Source organism: Haliaeetus leucocephalus, unplaced genomic scaffold (genome assembly GCF_000737465.1).
Source record: "Haliaeetus leucocephalus isolate CR32 unplaced genomic scaffold, Haliaeetus_leucocephalus-4.0 Scaffold439, whole genome shotgun sequence".
Classification (NCBI taxonomy): domain Eukaryota; kingdom Metazoa; phylum Chordata; class Aves; order Accipitriformes; family Accipitridae; genus Haliaeetus; species Haliaeetus leucocephalus.
The window spans coordinates 3,938,887-3,958,305 of record NW_010972875.1 but is presented as its reverse complement, the minus strand read 5'-3'; the positions used below and the strand labels follow the sequence as shown (position 1 = coordinate 3,958,305).

Below are 19,419 nucleotides of genomic sequence, written 5' to 3'. Positions count from 1 at the left end.
GCAGTATTGGCAAACAGTTTGTGAAACTTTCCAGACCCATTTACAAGCACAAATAGCCATAATAAATAGTCATAAATGTGCAGTCATAACACTCCCACAGAATACGGTAGGAAGGGATTGATGCAAAGGGATCAAAAGGAGTAGAAAGGCTACCAAAAAGAAAGGAACTCAAGGATAAAGTTTCCCCTTGTGCAAACACAGGAAGGATTTTTGCAACAGATAATCAACAGCTGTTATCACTATTACTGATGGAGAGATAAATAACATATAATTCATAAGATGAAATATCATTAAATGTTTTATCCACTCAACTTCATCTGCACTCACTCTGTAGTATTAAACCAGTTGTACCTTTGGACCAAAGTAGGCATTCACAACCCAGAGAAAGAGAACCAGTTCTAGTTAAGCTACATGATATTGAAGACTCTTTCCACTATTGTTTAAGCTTACCACAACTTGAGACTAAAAAAAAGAGAGAGAAATAGTAATATTGCAGTTTCCTAGGTGGAAGGATTGCTTCTTCCATCAGAACAGAATTTTCTGAGAGCATCTTTTCAATTTAGCTATGACTGTAACATTTTCCTGGCTTATGTGGGCTTTCTGATGTCATTACATAGCCAGCTGCCTGTTTATTTTAATTTAGTTAAAACCAACCAAAAAGTCTTGAGTTTGTTACATTACCAAAATGCACACATGGCACAAGAGAAGGCTTCATGTGCACGCCTTAAGACTGCAAGAAAATTAAAATAATTAATAGTTAAGAAATTCATATAATACCATTCAGAAATGACAAATCTAAATCAGTCTCAGAAGAAAACACAGTTAATAATCTCCTAGTCACCAAGACATCAGGTTTTAGGGACAAAAATAAAACACTGAAGCTCAAATACAGTAAGTCACCAAATACAGCACTTGAGAACTATCCGAGCTCTACTCATTATGTACAATATTTAGAGAAAATGTTGTTAAAAATATTTTGATAGCTAGCTAGCAATGCAAACAACATATCTGTCTCGTAGCCACAATGATTTCTATAAAATGGCAGAAACAAGTTCTGCCAACGTCTGCCCAACTTCGAACAGCCTAAGCTCAAATCAATGGAAAGTCAAAATAGAACATACTAATTAGGATTTAATAGGACAAGACTAAAATATCCACTTTACAGCAAAACACAGTTCCTTATTTTTGCCTCCTATGATAATGTAATGCGACTCAAAAACCCCCAAAACCAAGAGTGCTGTCAACGAGGTCTTTGCTCCTGTGTCCTTTGTACTCCCACTATGGCCAAGGCGCAAATCTTTCCCAACAATGTGCATGCAACCTGATGGATCCCGAAAAACTAACCTCTTCGTAAAGTTTTTCCAGGAAAGGGTTTTGGCATCCTAGTGATACTTTTTCTTGATGAGCTCTCCCTAACCAACAAAAACTCTTATTTGGCCCACAACTCCAAAGAACACCTGCTCTTTTTGCTCCATCCAGCAGATCCAACACCACAATCAGTCTCACTGGCCCAGCAACCCAAGCTGCACCCAGATGAGAAGATGGCTGGTCCCTGCTCTTCTTCCACTTCATTGCAGGTAAAATATACCCAAGAGTCAGCAAGTGTGCATTGCAGATAAAAAAAGCTCAAGAGAAGGGTTCTAATAAACTTCCAAGATCCCCAGTGCCCCAAAAATGGGATGTCCTACTGAATTCAAAAATCAGTACACAGCACATCTTCTACGTCAACTTTAAAACTTTATTTAGGAATAACAAACCATGCCTTTCAAAAACATCTGAGACCAAAACACAGGATTCAAGCGTGGACAAAGTTCTGCCCCTATCACAATGTGAAACTACTGAACAAGTTTCAGAGAAAATAGGTTTGCATCAGTTAGGTTGTAACCTTTACAAAATTAACTTGGGTAACAAAATGAAAATGTTTCAATTTGACCAAGACTTCCTGATACCCATATAACAGTCTCAGTTCATGCTAACTCAAAGCTCAGAGACTTGAAGACATGCTACACATCAAGACATATGCAAACTGAGACTTTCATAAAGTTTTTCATTGTTTATACAGTTGGTAACCATTTACTGCTAAAGGCAATATGCAGTAAAGGGTTTTTTGTTGGGGTTTTTTTTGGTTTTTTGGGTTTTTTTTTTTACTTGATACCACATGTTTTCACAGACAAAAGAAAAAAAAAAAAATCTTTAAAAGCCAAAGCAGCCAGATTCATTCTGGAAAGAAGCTTGCAAAATCCCAATGAACCACATCTGCAGAGTAACTGCAGCAATGATATAAAGTGATTCCCACTAGTTCCTAGTTCCTGTGTACTAATGTAAAGGTTTATCCCTTTGTTTTAACACAGCACTGTCTCTGAAAAAGGCTCTTCCTGCCTTGGCTACCATCTAATTAGGTTAGCCACACCCTATTAAAACTGGTCAAGCATTCCCACTCCATCCATCAATCTAGTGTCCTCATCCCATGAGATTCTCTGCTGACACCTCTACAAAATTTAGTAACTCAGATGTGACTGGGGCAGCCAAACAAAGCAATAACCTGTAACTCTTGCAGTAAATTTCACTGGCTTGGAAAGTTAAATACCTTGGACTAAGGCAGTCCTGCAATGACTTCAAGGAGTTGCACGAAAGTACTGACTCCATCTCCCAGCTCCAAGCAGTTAAGCTGTCTCATTTCAAAGCAATTCCACAAGTTGGCTTTAGCTGCAAGCATTCCACATTTTAAGAAGTGTTGGGGTTTTTTAATGTGAGCCTGCAATAGGAAGCCACACTTATTCAGAAAGTGAACTCTGAAAGCAAGTCACAGACTGGACTTGACCACAGACTACTCTGAACTGAAACATGGAAGTTTGACAGGAAAGCACAGTCTACCCCGACAAAAGAAGGGCTTCAGTGTCTTACCAGTGAAAACCCTCAGGAAATCCAAGAAGCCTGTCTTGTCTCTCACTTCATCTGTTCATTTTAGGAGGGAAAAAAATTCCATCTGTGCATAGATAGTTCCCAAATCTGGCTCTACAGACTGCATGCTGTTAAATTAGTGCATTAATTAGTACAGTGTTTTGGAAATGTGCCTATACCTCGTGTGGGGAGGAGGAAGGATCTTTCATTAAACAAAAACAAAAAAAGGAGAGGGAGAAAAACTGCCCCAAGCTGGTCTATCCTAGCATCTCAGCACCAGTAAAAATTATCATAGAACTTCCCCTTACGAGCTTTTACACAAAATAGATGATCAAACATCAGAGTAACCAGTAGCACAATTACAACTTGATCATACACGGTATATCTCCTGAACAAAGAGTATGTATTGCATGTATGCCTTCAGTATATTGTTGATTTGGTTTGCTTTTCTTTAGGATCCATATTTAGTCCGACAAGTATGAACAGCTCTCCTTGCACGCAGTTATGTATACATCACAAAGAAAGCTAGCTTTTCCAATTCCAAAAGAAACAGAAGAAAGCCCCTTTCTCAACACAATAGATACCTCATCCTAACTGCCTCTCCCATTGCATTTCAGCTCCCAATCAAAAACTTTTACTTTTTACACTTACCTGACTACAATCCCATGGCACAAGAAGTTGCTTCCTCGCTTTTGCTCATTTTTATGGACAATTACTGGTTACTTTGTAGTATGGCCATTTAAAATGATGACTGAACTTGGGGTTTGCCATCCTTGGGAATTGCATCCTCTTACTGTCGACTACACTGGCTATGTTTTGACACTTGGCAAGGAAGAGGATTCCTACCAACCAACTTTGTCACCTAAGCTTAAAGGTTTTTCCACCAGGAGCTCAACTTAAGGGGGCCCAACTCAACTGACTTACAGGCAGCTAAGAAAACTAGTTCCTTCCCTTTCTTGATGCCCCATATAACTTAAGGTATCTAACATTACTTAGCTTTCATTCTTCCCTTTCCAATTTTAAGACCTGAACACTACTGATGCCCACATTTCTACATGCATAAATATGCTCAAGATCTAGTTTTATGTTGTTTGTATTTCAGCCTCTGCCTTTCCCATGACTTCAAAACTCCTGCCTACATGTCTTCCATCTGTGGATTCAAGTTTCAAGAACATGAAGCTCATCAACAAAATACTACTCAAGCCTGAATCTGAAAGCACTCAAGTGCAGCAGCAGTTTTCCACATAGGGATGGAAGTCCTCTGAGTGCAGTAGAACTACTCAGGTGTGTAAAGTTACTTATGTGCTTAAGCATTTTAGGATCTGTCCTTAATTTTTAAAGGAAGTTTTCTGCCAAAATGGCAAAGAGTTTCACAACAATCAGCAGTTCTTGGGAGATTTCCTCTTCTTGTTCTAAATCTTATAAGAACAGCTGTTCTGGAGAAAACTTGGCCATATCTGAATGTCCAGACAGGCTCCAAAACCACAGGTGCAGGCTCCAAGCCAGGGATGCCTATGTAAGTCTTCCTGAAATTCAATGGGATTCATGTTTTCTCCTTTCTCTAACTACAAAACCACCACAGAAGGCACAGTGATCAATAATGAAGCTTCAGCAATGGACATGTATTTGCTGCTCATATTGCAGCCAAAGCTATTAATGAGATTTAAGCTTGAGACAGTTTAGGAAGACTTTTTGCACTGTCTTCACTACTGACTAACCCTGTTGTGTTAAGCTTAGAGTGTCTTTGTTTTAGTACTGCAGATCAGTAGGGAAACAAGAAAAACTAGACCATGCAGTGTGTGGGCAGGGTTCTCTGGGGGCAGAGGGCTACCTTGCTATATCACTAGAAAAGGCATTTGTTCAAAGCACGATTGCAGTATTACACATGCGGTAATCGGCAAACACTGGCTGTAACAGCCCCAAGAGTAATTCCTACTGAAGTTTTTGTTCTTTGTAAGCTTTACCAGTTAGCACTAGACATGAAGCAGACGCTGCACTGACCAACATTAAGAGAATTCATTAGATCTACTCAGTTTTCCTCAGTTAAAAAACTTGGCATTAAAAAAAAAAAAAAAGATGTTCTCATCTACAGTCATAGCAATTCCTGTACCATTTTCCAGCATACCTGCCTTCTATCTTCTCCAACAGAAAATTTGCTGTTAGTCCACCTTTCAACAAGCCAGACATTTTTTTCCTGCCGTCTACCACTGAGACCAAATCTGCATGAGGTTCTTTAAATCTTTCTTAATTTGCTCACATTAATTTCACAAAAAGCACATAAATTTGGTCATATTACCCTCCTGATGTATCGGGAGACTTGAAACCACATATTAGCTACTTATCTGAATCTTGTGCCACAAACACCTTCTCCAGAAGTCATCACAAATGTACGTCAACAGTCACAATCTAGGAACTGGGAAAGGTGAAACAATTTTGGATACTACAGTTTACGTTATAAAATTACTGGCTTTGTGGCTAAATCATTCATTTAACAGGTTTTTGCTCAGTAAGCTCAAGACCAAATCTGTATTGGGGGGTGATCTATATAGGCTTATTATATTGCTAAAGACTGTCAACCATGTTAGTTACACCAAACATCAACTGTGTTTTATTAGAGGCTAAAAAGACAGTCTATTTCATGCAATTTGACTCAAGTCCAACAAACCGTAAATAACACGAAGTCTTAGTTTGAAACAACCATTTAAAAAAACAAACCCTGAAAAATTGTTTATTTAAACTTGACATAAACTATCGGATTTGGGGTACAGGAGAAGAAAAACTCCAACTGATCAGAAAAATACATTAAAAATACTCTTTAACTCATATTCCAACAGCTACAGATCATTCACTCCTACATGCAAACCATTTTGAACTTCCAGGTAGCACCAAACTCTGGTATTACACCAGGGCTACCTTCACAGTAAGAGAAGCAGTTCCTAGAATTTTGCAGCTTATAAGGTACAGGTGCAGAACTTAGAGTGGTCTCTGATGCTCAAACACCCAGTTTAACTTCCTCACCTGTTCTTTGCCTGTTAGAAGACTTCAATAACCTTTAAGAAGACAACTTTGGTAAGGATCAACAGAAATTCAAGTAAAACCTAATGACAGCTTTTCATGCTCTTAATTGCACTTCGTCTCCCTTAAGGTGCAAGTTAAACTGCATACCAAACTGTACTCAAAACAATTAAAAGTCAAGAGAAACCAAATCCTAAACTCTCTTGAGCTAATCGGTTAAAACAAAAGGTCAGGGTTCATGGATTGCTACAGCAATAGCAGCAGTAAATGTATCTACTAATACATCTATGCCATGATATCGCCCAGTCAGCACTGACTGGCAAGGGACAGTAGCTTTGCAATGAATATTGCCAGATCTGCCATACATAATTGCAGCAGGTCTCTCCTGTCAGCTTGTGGGTGGGAGTTAGAAAGGGGACTCTCCACAGTATGACTAATTAATTTAAAAGACGTCCAAATAGCCAAACCATTCCTCATGGTCATCGCCCACAACAAAGTCCCAAGTCAATTTGCAATCAGTATTTTCTTGGCCTGCAGTTTCCTTCCTCTGCTTCACAGAGGCAGTGCTAATGGCGAAGAAGTGCACAGTGTGGGAGTAGCACAGTTACCATGCTACTTAAACATGACAAGGGACCTGGGATGGGAATGCAGGCTAAAACCCACTTGCTTTCTTGTCGTGCTTTAACCCCAGCCAGCAACAAAGCACCACGCAGCCGCTCACTCACTCATTTCTAAAGGATAAAGGTTCCTCAGGAGGTGTGGGTATGTGTTTGTAATGAAGCCTTCACTATAAAACTGATGTGGACTTGAGAACTCAGGAAAAACTCTAGAAGCAAGTTAGAAAGCAAATGCCTTAGAAGTAAAGAAGCTTGGTTTTCCTCTCCTTGCTCAATAAGAGAGCATAATTTGCTATCCCAACACAGCCACCAATCATTTTGTCCATAGAAAAAGCATTACATAAAGGATGAACCTGATGGAAATGATGATACAGAAGATTATGTCATTTTTAAGCTTTACGAGAGTAACTACTCCACTCTTTCAGAGCATTAATTCCAAGCATTTCTCTCCTGAAGTCCTCCACATCAGAAACAAAACAATGCCACCCATTAAAACTTATACGCCGGTCTCATTCTATACCATAACAAAATGCTATGGAAAGGCAGCGTTAATGGGAAGAAAATCAGCCAGCATCTTTCAGAACTTTGGAGGAAAAAAAAATAAAATTAAAAATCCAGCCAGAATTGCTCTAAACTTTTTTAAAAGTCACAAAATTAAAAAAATATGTTCATACTAGCATTCCCAAGGGTCATTCTGACATGCCTTTTGTTTAAATACAAGTAATATTGGAGAAAGAGAGAGCAGAAAGGAAAGTGGACATACCATATGCGTGTATCTACAAGTGGCAACACTCCCAATCCTGCCATATAGATTTACTGCATCATCTGTGGCTCAGTCAAAATTCATTAGCTCCGTATGCCTGTATGCAAGTATGGGAGATTGTGCATGTGCGTATTCACACATCTGCTTTCAATCGTTACACTGAGGAAATCCTACACAGTAGACATATGAAATGTCTTTACAACCTGTACCAAAGTGTGAAAGAGACAGAAAGAATTTGAGAGGGGGGGAATTTTTTCCTCCCAAAAGGAGGACCAAGCTGCAAAAATGAGTCACTACATACCAAGACTGTTTCACACTTCAACTAAAGTGTCAGTAAAAGTTTGGTTTAGGGACTGAAACCAGTAAGTTAGTATGACGTACACAGAAGACAGGTGTTTTTAGTAGGAATTACCAACTGGTATCATACCAGCTTCTTGAGAAACAATTCAAAGCAAGCTCAGGTCTATTATCCAAGTCTCCAGCAAAGACAAGTATGAAGCTATGTTCAATTTGGTTAACTAGATGTAGAGCTGCAATAAGCAAGATTTGATTTTCTACACACAGCTGTGACTATAATAAGCAAACAGAAGGTATGGGGAGTGAGGAAGGCCAACTATATACCTCGAAATGTTAAGGCCTAGAAAAAGCTCCAAAGTACTCTCTGCATTCTCCATTCACTGAATCATGTGTTGTGTAATGCCAATTCAAGTTCCAGTGGTAGGTACCCCAAGGACCTAATGAAGACAATAGTTCCGACCTCCAATCCACCCAGCAGGACTCTGTGCTCTACACGAAGCTCCACCAGAGGCACTAACTCACACTAATTCAAGGAGTTGTTAAGTCAAACAAGGCCAACACAGTGCCTATAAATGTGACTTTTAACACCAGACTGCAAAAGAAATAACTATTTTGATCACAAGCAGCCTGCAAGTTGGAGACTGTCTTTAATTTCAGTCCCAACCTTGGGGTAAGAGCATCCTATCTGCAATTCTTACAAAAGAGTTTGGGTAGATTAACTGAAAGACACAGCCAGTTTAATTTCTTTATAAGTCATATTAAAAGGGAGGACTCCCCCTTAACTATCAGTCTCTACACAATGTAATTTTGTAGTGAATAGAAGGTCAGAGAGCTCTCCTAGCTCTATGTACACTTAACAGTTTTTTGCATTTTTGCCCCAGTTCTGGTTTTGAAGCAGCACCCACAGATCTGACGGAGGGTTTAAACAAGTGGTATTTTAAATAATTTTGTTGGGGAAAAAAAAAAGTTTTAAAAGACAAATAATGGCATTCTACAAAACCAGTACCCCGTATCTATGGATAGCTATGCATGTCTTAGCTAGTTGTTTCTTACATTAACTGTGTATTTAGCACAGCCAAATCTTCCCACATTTGCAGTTCTTCATGGAGAGCTTCTATGCCAGGTCAAACCCAAGATTAATTTTAATCAACACCATAAACTACTTGTGAGGGAATTTATAAATGAAACCAAGTAAGGAATAGTAGACATTTTCCAAGCTACTATAATTCTACAGGCACAAACCAATCTTCATACAAACATTTCTTTAGTCATTTCTTCTTGTGAAATAGCTTTAATTATTAAAATTTTCCTGGCAGAACAACACTCCTCCTCTAGATCTTTTCACACCTGTCCTGTAGTTTTTTAGGACAATAACTACAACCACAAATCATCAGTGTATATGAAATTCTGAGAGTCAGGTGATTATTCTAGTTATTTGCCACTGTGTTTTCTTTCGTATTTTCCCAAACATTTTGCAATATCATGCACAGATATAGTTTCATACAGAACACTTAAAATACTGAAGGAGAAACATCATAAAGCTGCTGAAAACTGAATAATAATTCCTAATATTGACCTCTTTACACACTGTCAGCAGTTTATCTTCAGAGATGATAACATCATCTAAGACAGAAATGTTATCTTGCTGATAAGCAGCTGTTACTTTTTTCCATATAATGGTACTTTCTTGAGCACAATAAAAAAAATTTCTTTGAGCTTTATTCCTGTTCGTTATTTGAAGATGCTAATCAATATTACCAACACAGAACAGGAGCAAAGAATCTATACATTTGTATGTACTTACTGTACTACAGATATTTTAAAAGTGTGAAAATAAGGGTGATTTTATGGTAAGGAAAAAATGGGAAGTTTTAACCTACCACTAGAAGGGTTCTCACACAACATACTCCAATCAACCCTGCACAGAAGCCATTTCACTTGACTAGTCTAAATGGGATATTCCTGTCTGGGTCCTTTATCATAACATCATTTAACACAAACCAAAAGCTACCTTTCCAATCCTGATGCTTGACAACCACGACCTATGCTGAAATCATGCCTTTATCAGCAGTGCCATTTTTCCTGTCCGGTGTAATTTCCTGTCCCCTAAACCTGGGACCCTTCCTGCCAATGTGTGCTCTGACCTGTAGGGCTGAGCAAAACCAATACACCAGCATAAATTTGATAATGGCTTTTCATAGCAGCCACTAATAAGTGAAGCGTCCAAGTACATAAGGCCTCCAAATTCTGTTCCAGAGGATTTAAACCATTGTGTTACATCTGGCCAGAAATGCTGGCAAAATACTGATGAGATATGACTTGGGGAAAGTCAAACCTCAGCACTACTCCAACTTAAAAGAATTGTTTTAATTTACAGTCAAAGACCAAACATAAATCTACTGTTTATTGTTTGGCTGCCCTTTTCCCACTGAGAGATTGCACAGTGCACCGCAAGAGACCATGAATGGTAGGACCAGACTGAAACATGAAGAGCAGCTAAGCATTAAAAAAAAAAAAAAAAAAAATCTAGAAGGAGTTGCAGGAACCATTTGCAGAACATCCATTCTCAAACCACATCTTCTGCTCTGTGAAGTGCGGAGAGAAGTCTCTGAAGAAGCATGGTTACTTTCCATTGAGTTCCCAAGGTCCTCCCTCCTCAGAGACTAGTGAGCAGTCTTTGCTCTGAGTCAAACCTTCCTTTGAGTTAGCACCCACTTTTCAAAAGCAGCCACCCTCTACCTGCTGCTGGCTTACTGCTACATCTTTGGTCACTGTAATACAGAACAGAAGTCACTGTGACCGGCGTGAGGCAACCGGCAATGCCAGGGACTCGGCACTGCCTACAGGTGCCACGCGTGAGCTGGATCAGGATCACCTCCTCACTGCTGCAAATGCTGCAACGCTGACCTGTACACCAGGACTCAATGCCAAGAGCAAGGTTGCCAGGTAGCATCTGTTTAATAAATCCAGCAACCTTCGGCTTTAAAAAAGGAGAAAATTCAGCAGCAACAGGGCTGTCCCAAAGCCCATCCAAGCTTCATTAATAATGCAAATACATTAACATTATGGTTCGAAAAAAAGAGTAAAATTTCGTTGCTAGGAATACCCCTTTATTGATAAGCCATGTAAAGCTGAGCGGTAAAAACACACTTTTGAAATCAGTCTGCTACTAATTTCTAAATTAATCAGTGACAACTCTCATGTGAGACAGCCGACACCTGTATTTCCTATGGACGTAAGTTAGAAACAGTCTTCCAATACACTGCTAATACTGAACAGCCGGGAAAAGGGAGAAGAAAAAAACCCAAAACAGAGACCCCTTACTAAAATGAGTTCTTTGGGATAGTAAACCTGTGAACAAAAGCTTTCATTTCCCCCCTGCTTCAGTAACAAGAGTTAGAAAGCAGAAATATCACAGCATCAGCCACGGAGGGAGAAACTGCATAGCAATGAAAGCTTTCAACATCCCACAAGAAAGCAAGCCAGCACAGTACAGAAAGGTTTAAGTAACTGCAGCTTCATAGTGGTTTTTTGCATCAGACTCAACACACATCCCAACTAAGAACACCACTTTGCTCCAAAAGCCTGATTTATAACCAGACTTTTTGAATTTTTTGAAGGAGTTGATTTTTTCGTAATAAAGGCTTAAGCATTATGTTCTGCAAATAGAAAATTTTCATTATCTCAGCCTTTTGGTACAACATGTGGATGATTTTGTTGTTCTTAAGAGTTGGCAGAATTTTAAACTACTAGGCAGCTCCATAGGAGCAAGGGGGTTGAGAAATGGAGAAAAAAATTGGGGGATGGGGGTGGAGTGTGGCATTCCATAGATCAAATGCTATCAAATATATCACTGTACAGACATTTGTTCCCAGTTCTACTGCATGCCACAAGCTACAAGCAACATGATAGCAGTTCCTATATTTGTCCAAAAGGAAGAAGCTGTTTGGACTTGTTGCAAAAGCTGAAGGAGAGAGGACAGGAAAAAACCTAATAGTCAGAAGCTCCAGACCTGAACTATTTTGAAGACCTCCCTGGCAAAAGACAAACAATGCCCTTTGCTACCAGTCTAATTCCACAACTAATTGAGACAGTTCAGCCCAGCAGCTGTAAGCAATGTCACAACAAGAGCATGCCACTGGACTTGGCATGAGGCAGGACTACCTCAGCTGCCCTCCCTGGGACTGCCAAGATAGTTTAATGAATATATATATACACACACACACATGCCAGCAAGCAACAGGCAATCAAAAGAAATCTGAGATACTTTTATTTTACCCATATACATCCAAAGACAAGCAAAGCTGGATTTTTTTCTGCAGTAAGTTTAAGCAGACTGCTATAGGAGCCTTAACCTAACCCTCATCTTGCCCATTTAGTGATGAAAATGAACCACACACATCAACTGCAAATAAGAACACCCAGAAATGCTAAGAGTTTCATAACTGCCCCTTAAAGGGGAAAAAATTAAAGAGGGGAAAGAAAGAGAAAGAGAAAAAAAAAAAAAGAAAAAGCCACATGCAAACAGAACTTGAAAAAGCCACACACAAACACAGCTGCTAGAAGGGGGGTGGGTGGGCGGGGGGGTTAAGAAAATGGGAAAAAAAAAAACCCTGAACCCAAACCTGGAATTTCAAAATGCTCTGACCCTGCAGAGCATCTGCCAAGCCCATTGCCCATTACAGGAACTCACTTTGCTGCAAAATTTGATTCCCTGAATGTATATCGCCTCTAAATGACTGATGTACAGAAGATAAGGATGGAGCTGTCTTTAGCTTCTCTGAAATAACATATTTGTGAAGACAAAGCTGTAGTTTACAAACTACATTTTCCTTAAATCTGTGTATATCAATCATCATCCTGCAGCCCTTTTAGTTCTGGGGTTTGTTTTGGTTTTTTTTCCCCAGCCAGCTAATTCTTTTCCTCATCTTTGAACTAAACAGAAAAACCATGAGAGCCCAATTCTGGCCCCGGGAGTGGCCAGCAAGTCCTGCACTGGAGCTAGGCACCGCAGCCGCGGTCTGAGGTTAACCTCAGGCACCGGAGGCTGGGGTGAAGCATTGCCTGATAGCACATTTAGGAGCAGCCACCCTGCTTTTAACCAGACAGCCACCACGGCACAGCCTTCCCCTCGTAGCTCTGAGAACAGCAAGGACACGCCATTTTTCTGGCTTAACTTAAACACAACGACACTTACAAAATACAAATTTATAAACCCTTTCTTTGAGCCGATTGTCCCTGAGAAAACTACAGGCTTAGTCAATAATTGTGTCTACCATGCACCCTCCCTGATGGATGAATTTATGGCAGTGGAAACAATCTACCCATATATCAGCTGCAATGAAATCAGGCATTAAATCCACATTCTGGTGTATTTTGATCTATTACATTTCCAGTTGACACTTTTTCCCTGACAAAGCCCTGCCTAAAGGCTGCTGAAGAGCCTGCTCAGCATTTGAGGGGGTCAGCCCATTGCTAGAACAGGTCTTGGCTGGGCTAAAAAGGTACCTGAGACAGCAAGCCATCTCCATGGCATCCCTTCTGCTGGCAGAGTGGGGACAGCACTTTATAAACAGAGGGGAAACTCTGCAAGTCTCATGGCCAGGAAGAGTGGCTGACACCAGGTTAGGAGTAGTCTTTTTTTGAGGCCAGCAAACCATTTGGGTGAGACAGAAGAGGAGGGAGGGCATCAGGATCTGGGGGGAAAGGGAAGAGGAGGGAATTCCAGGAGCAGTTGGACATGTCAGGGATATTTGGTTTCGGTGTTATGTTTTAGAAAAGGAATGGCATGTTTAAATACGGCCACAGGCATCAGTCAAGCTGTGCTCTCGATACAGCCTTCCCATTCTGGAGTATTCTCCATTGAGTTGCATCAGTGACACAGTTGGATGAGTCCTGTCGCCAAATTGACAGGCAAGGCACTGCAGTAAAGGCATTCACATATCACCATTTATTACAGAACATTTTCTGGGCAGCAGAGCTGGCTAATGATACTCTGTCTTCTTTCAGACTTCCAAGTTCAAAAGGCCCATTCCTACATCCAGCTGGAGACAATGCCCAGTTACCTGCACAGCTGCCCAACCAGAGGCAGATTCTGCACCTGAATGTTGGAAGAGTGCAGTTGTTCCCATATACAATGCTATTAGTGCTGATTTGGAGAATGTCAATTAGGTACAAGTGTTTTGTACTGATTAGCTGTTAAGATTCTGTGTATATATACCATGGGATAATAGTTATCAAGTATTCAAATGACTCATCTACTCTGCTGAGCGCTAGGTCCTGTTCTTCCTCTAATATGAGCTAAAATCTACAAAGCAGGAGATAAGGAAAAGGAGGGAAAGAGGGGTGATGCACCAGGGAGAATTACCTCCCAGAGGAACCTGCCTAATAACACTCTCGGGTCACAGCTGCAAGGCCAAGAAACCAACAGCATGAAAATACCAGCAGGAGAAGAATAAGGGGGAAAGGCTGCCACAGGGGCTCAGTGGCTTGGGTGGAAGAGCTGCGAACAGCAGACCCTTAACCTTACCGAGGCATCAAGGCTCTTAAATATGGCATGCAACAACAGCACCTGGGGATCTTTTGAACACCAATAGTTTGGTCAGAAATCTGGTAGATGCCCATATCAATAGCTAAGTATGTTCCCAGGTTCATCAGTGACGAGATCTGTTCTATAGAGAGTTAAACCCTCACAATCAAAAAAGGAAAATCCACAAACAAGGTATTTCCCAGCATGCCAGCCAAGCACAATGGAAAAGAATGCTGTGCTTAGACAGCCTCACCTCATAGCAAAGTCCATCTCTGAGGTCAGCACTTAGAGAGATGGGTGGTCTTTTGGCTAGAGCTAAGGGCCAGCCTAGAGGCTCTTAGGACAAGAGGAAATGGCCTCAAGTTGAGGCAAGGGAGATTTAGGTTAGATATTAGGAAAAAAATTTTTACTGAGAAGGTTGTCAGACATTGGAATGGGCTGCCCAGGGAAGTGGTTGAGTCACCACCCCTGGAGATATTAAAAAAGCGAGTGGACAGGGTACTTCAAGATCATTGAGTCCAACCATCAACCATGCCCACTAAACCATGTCCTGAAGGTCTTTTCCAACCTAAATGATTCTATGATTCTAGAGCAGGTGGCATAAGCTGCCTCCAGCTGTGTGAATGAAGCTGGTCACTACCTTCATTCCTCTAACCTTGATGCCTTAACTGAATCTAAGAGGGAGGGATGAAAAGGTCAGGTGTCCTGTACCTGCATATATTCAACATTATATATATGGCTAGATGCAACAAAAGCCAGCTGAAGACTGACAATCAAAATCCTACTTCGGTCTCTGTGTGTCATCCTGCTTTGACTCATAAGTGCAGTGTGAAGATTTGTAAAAGGAACTCCAACTGAATATGTCATAACATTGTTATGTTGAAACTCATTTTCCCCTGAAATAAAGATGGTGATGCTCCTCATGCTGGCAGTCACAAAAATCTCCACAGGAACCAAATTTGCAAAATAAATTTAAGCTTCAACACCATCTTTCCCTAGTCAAAAATTAATATGCCAAGCAAATAGTTTACATAAAGCTCAGATATTTAGTTCATGTGAGCCAATAGTCTACTTTTTGACAAAACCAATTAAGAAAAATTCTAGCTTTAGAATTTTCATTCACATTTACTTAAGTACTGGAAGAAAAACCATCAAGCTCTCTAAGAGGTGGTAAGACATGACCAAGTCTTGAACCAACTTTGTTTATTCAAATTTGTGACTAAGAGTTACTTTGCAAATCTTTTCTTCACGTGTATTTGTCTGCTTTTTTATTTCCTCCCCAATTTATATTTCTATTCAGAAATTGGGTCCTCAGTAACATCTAATGGGTGAACTGAATGGCCATACAGTAGAAAATACCAATAAAGCACAGTCTTTTACTCAAAATGCTTGATGTTGTTCTAATACCAAATTAAACAAAACCACAACAGGACTTACAAGAGTCATAACACTTTCAGGCAAATACTGTGAGACCGTAGTCAGAGAAATCACAGGGAAAAAAGCTACTATGAGCCTACAAAAACATCCTTCTGTCCATAACCTCAACCCTTAAATTTTAGGTAACTAGATAAAGACTGATAAATTGTGCCTGTCTTCTGTAAGGCTTTCTGCAAGGGCACCCAAGAAAGCACAGAGTGAGTTAGCCAGCTGCCTTCTTCCACCCTTTACAAGAATAGAAAGTCTGGTTTTCAGAGATGAGAAACTGATGGTGCTCACACATATGAGGGAATGGGAAAAATAAACAAGCCCTGGATATGACCACCACTCTCCTGCCAGCAGGTTACAACTACCTTCTTTACTGTATTTGGGGCTTTTTCTAGAGTCCCCATGAGATAATGTCTGGATCAAGTTAGTGCAACAGGCACATTCCAGCTTCAAAAATCTTCTTTCGGGTAGCTTCATTCTGCCAGCTCCTCCCCTTACTTCAAGGTCAGCTACTTTGGGAAAAAGGGTGTATTCTCAGTTTTTCAGAAACCACCTGGACCTACAGGATTTAACATCAAAAGGTATTTTTCTTGGTGCCTGGTTATCAAGTGTCTGCCATGCAACTTTTCACGTTCTTTTTGCCATCAACAGAAACCTGCACAAAGCTACCTTGTGCTAAAATCTCAAATTTCTCCTCTTTTCCACAAGAGACACTAGCTGCAAGCATTTTCCCAGGGTTCCAGCCAAAACTTTTATTCTGCTTACCTGTGTCCCAGTTTGGGAGCCTATCCTCTACTTCCACACACTGTCATAGTGCAACTATTGTTCCAAGAGACGATTTCATGCCAACACACCAAAAGAGACTCGTATGATGTAGACCCTGTGCTTCAAAGCCAGACAGATAAGGTTTCCTTTCTGATCAACACTTATCTTACAAAAATGGTAACAGAAGTCTTACAATGGCATCCTAAAACTTAACTCAACTTAAATATATAGTTTTCCAATTCCCTGAAGCTTTTATTTGAGATAAGCCAGCTCACGTTACAGTCGCAGCACAAAACCAGATACAAAAACCAAGCTTCTATCATAACATTTAAAAGGTCACCACGTTCTTTGGAAATAGCCAGATTTTTTTAAAACCTGAGGGGTCTCCAAGGCAGAAGTCCTTCTCCGACATGAGCCAGAAATTTCCCTTCTACCTGAATGTGATACTATCACTTTGCTGTCCCCAGAGCCTTCCAAGAATTAGCTACAGCAAAATGTGACATCACTTTAAATGCATGGTTGGTGTGCCTGTGTGCATACTTGACACACACCTTCTCTTCAGGCCTCCCAGTATCACGAAGAATCACCAGCTAGTAGGACCTGAGCTTATCAACAGTTTGCCTCAAAAATACTGGGCATATTTTACAACTGAAGAGTTGGATGTTGAGACAGTGCTGTCCCTACAACTGCACTGAACGTTCTGGGTTGTGACAGGACTCGTACATGCCCAGAGAAGGCCTATGGGGACCGAAAAGTAAAAAAAGCCAACTGAACGTGTTTAGATTATCCCAGGTTTTGCACAATATTCCTTTAAGGATCCCTTATTTTGTCAAATGCCCACAACCTGTGAGCATTTAGCACACTAAGTTCAAAACGTTGTATCGTGGGTCATACCAGACATACCACTTGGACTCTCAGTCATCCTATTTCTGTAACAGTGAATTCATTTATTGATTACCAAGATGAAGTCAAATTTATCATGGTTGCTAGTCAAATTTACTATGGATCCTTTATTACAGAGAAATTCTTTACTTTCTCCTTCCACCATTACAAAAAATGACACATATCTACTCTTCTTAAATGTACCTAACAGCCTTAGGTAGTTTTTACACCTTGTAGTTTAGTCAAAAGAGGAAAGTGAAATTTGTAGATATTTGAACTGAAAAATAGATCCCTACTTCAAATCTGCCACAAGACATTTTAGATTTTAGAGAGTTCCAAATGAATACTGTTGTACAGTATAAAAAAAATTAGCATAGTGGATATTAAATGAATCATTTCAGTTTTCAAAGAACTTTTCATTCTAATTATAGAAGTTAGTGAAGATGTTCTTGAGATAAAGCAGATTTAGAATAGCACAGCAATAGCAAGCAGATCCACTACCAAGACAAACTGACAGAGTAAGCTTCCACAGCCTTTATGACAGACAAATTTTGATCTATTAACCTTCACATGCTGAATTTCAGCCAACCCGAATACCAAGGAACAGATGACTCCACACAACAGGATAGATGTTACTTACTAGCCCGCCCAGCCCTCTCTCCTACCACAGGTCATTTCAAAACTCCTGACGTATGGACTCCTAATTCATCATGACTTCTTATTTCCAAAAACCGATCATAAGCATGGAAAATGTTATATTCCGGTTGAAATGCGTACAGCAAGTCAGAAAATTCATGCTGAACAAGGTCTTTGATCAGCTTTATCCAGGGAGGTGAAGACAGAAGGTCTGCAATGCTAGTCAAAAGAGTACTAATAATTACAGCAGTTTATTATCTATTAGCAAGGGAAATAAGTCACTAGGACCGCATCCTGGCAGGAGGAAAAAAGCTTCCTAGCTAAGGGCATTTCAGCCCTGCTTCCTTCCTGTTAGAACAGGTAAGGGTGGCACATGGTCCCAAATCTCGTGACTCAACAGCACCCACGTGGCATTCTCATTTAGGCTGGTGCCAACTTTAAAGCACACAGTCCAGTGAGGTATGAGAGCGATGGAAGTGAGAAGACAGGAGAAAAGGAAACTGCCTGAGAATGATAAAGAACAAAGAACTGGTATTAAAACAAGAAAAACTCATTAGGTCACTTGTATCGCAGGAGACTGAGAATGAAAGCCTTAGAGACAAACAGTTCAGTCGAGGACAATGATATTTCCTTGCCTGCATAATTTGTATGTAGGCAGCAAAAGTAGGAAAGAATTGCAGGGACTTGAAGAGATGATCTTCTATTTCAGCTAGCTACATGGCTTGCTCTGAGATTTGAATACTCCCCTGGCTTGCGCCAGCGTACTCAGTTGTGTTACTAGTCAAGTCATTTATACCAAGCTTTTGGTAGCTGATTGCTAGTCACACATTGCTCATTTGCTATGAGTGCCTGGCATCCCAGTGCATGAAGAGAGCCATAGATGTGCCTCTATAATGCTACAGAATGCTAAGCACATGGCAAAGAATACAAGGTCTTAAGAGTCTCAAATTAGCATACAGTCTTAAATCTATTTTCTCTGTAGCACAGCACCAGTACTTACACTGATGGCATGAAATAAGATTCATGTTTGCAAAGAACTTTTTTTGCAAAGATAGTTCAGTGATGAGCACCACAAAAGTCTGAGAAAGTAATTCTGTCCTTGGGATTTCGTTTGAATAGCACATAATAAACATGCCATAGGACTGCATGTTGAACAGTAAGGAGAAAGTGAAACACTGAATAGCTGTTCATTAAGAGCTGTGCTATTCATTCTGCGCACTAAAGAGATACTCAGAAGAAACACAGCAGTGACCACGTACTTAATATGCATGCCCATGAAGGAGAACTGAGCTTGCAGAGACAACGCTATTGTATTATTTTAGCAGGCCTGACCTTGCAAATTTCATCACGTTCTCCAAGACTGAAGACAGAAACACATGTTAATTATTCAGATAATTCTTATTTCACTTGCATTTAGCAGTCTTCAGTGAGATCAGGTTCTAAGATGCTGGATACTGTATGAGTAAAGTAAAAAAATACCTCTTTCCCCTGGAAGAATACAGCACACCTCTTCGTAATTTAACATTTTTATGTTTGTACATGCAATTCAGCTGAACAAATGCCACAAGCACAGGCCAGGAGATGAAGTG

The 19,419-nt window shown here is 40.2% G+C and overlaps 1 protein-coding gene across 1 annotated transcript in view; it reads right to left on the bottom strand.

Moving 5' to 3' along the window:
• LIMCH1 (LIM and calponin homology domains 1) overlaps positions 1-19,419 on the bottom strand; it is a 180,461-nt gene that overhangs the window by 144,766 nt on the left and 16,276 nt on the right. The gene's annotated exons all lie outside the window — the stretch shown is intronic.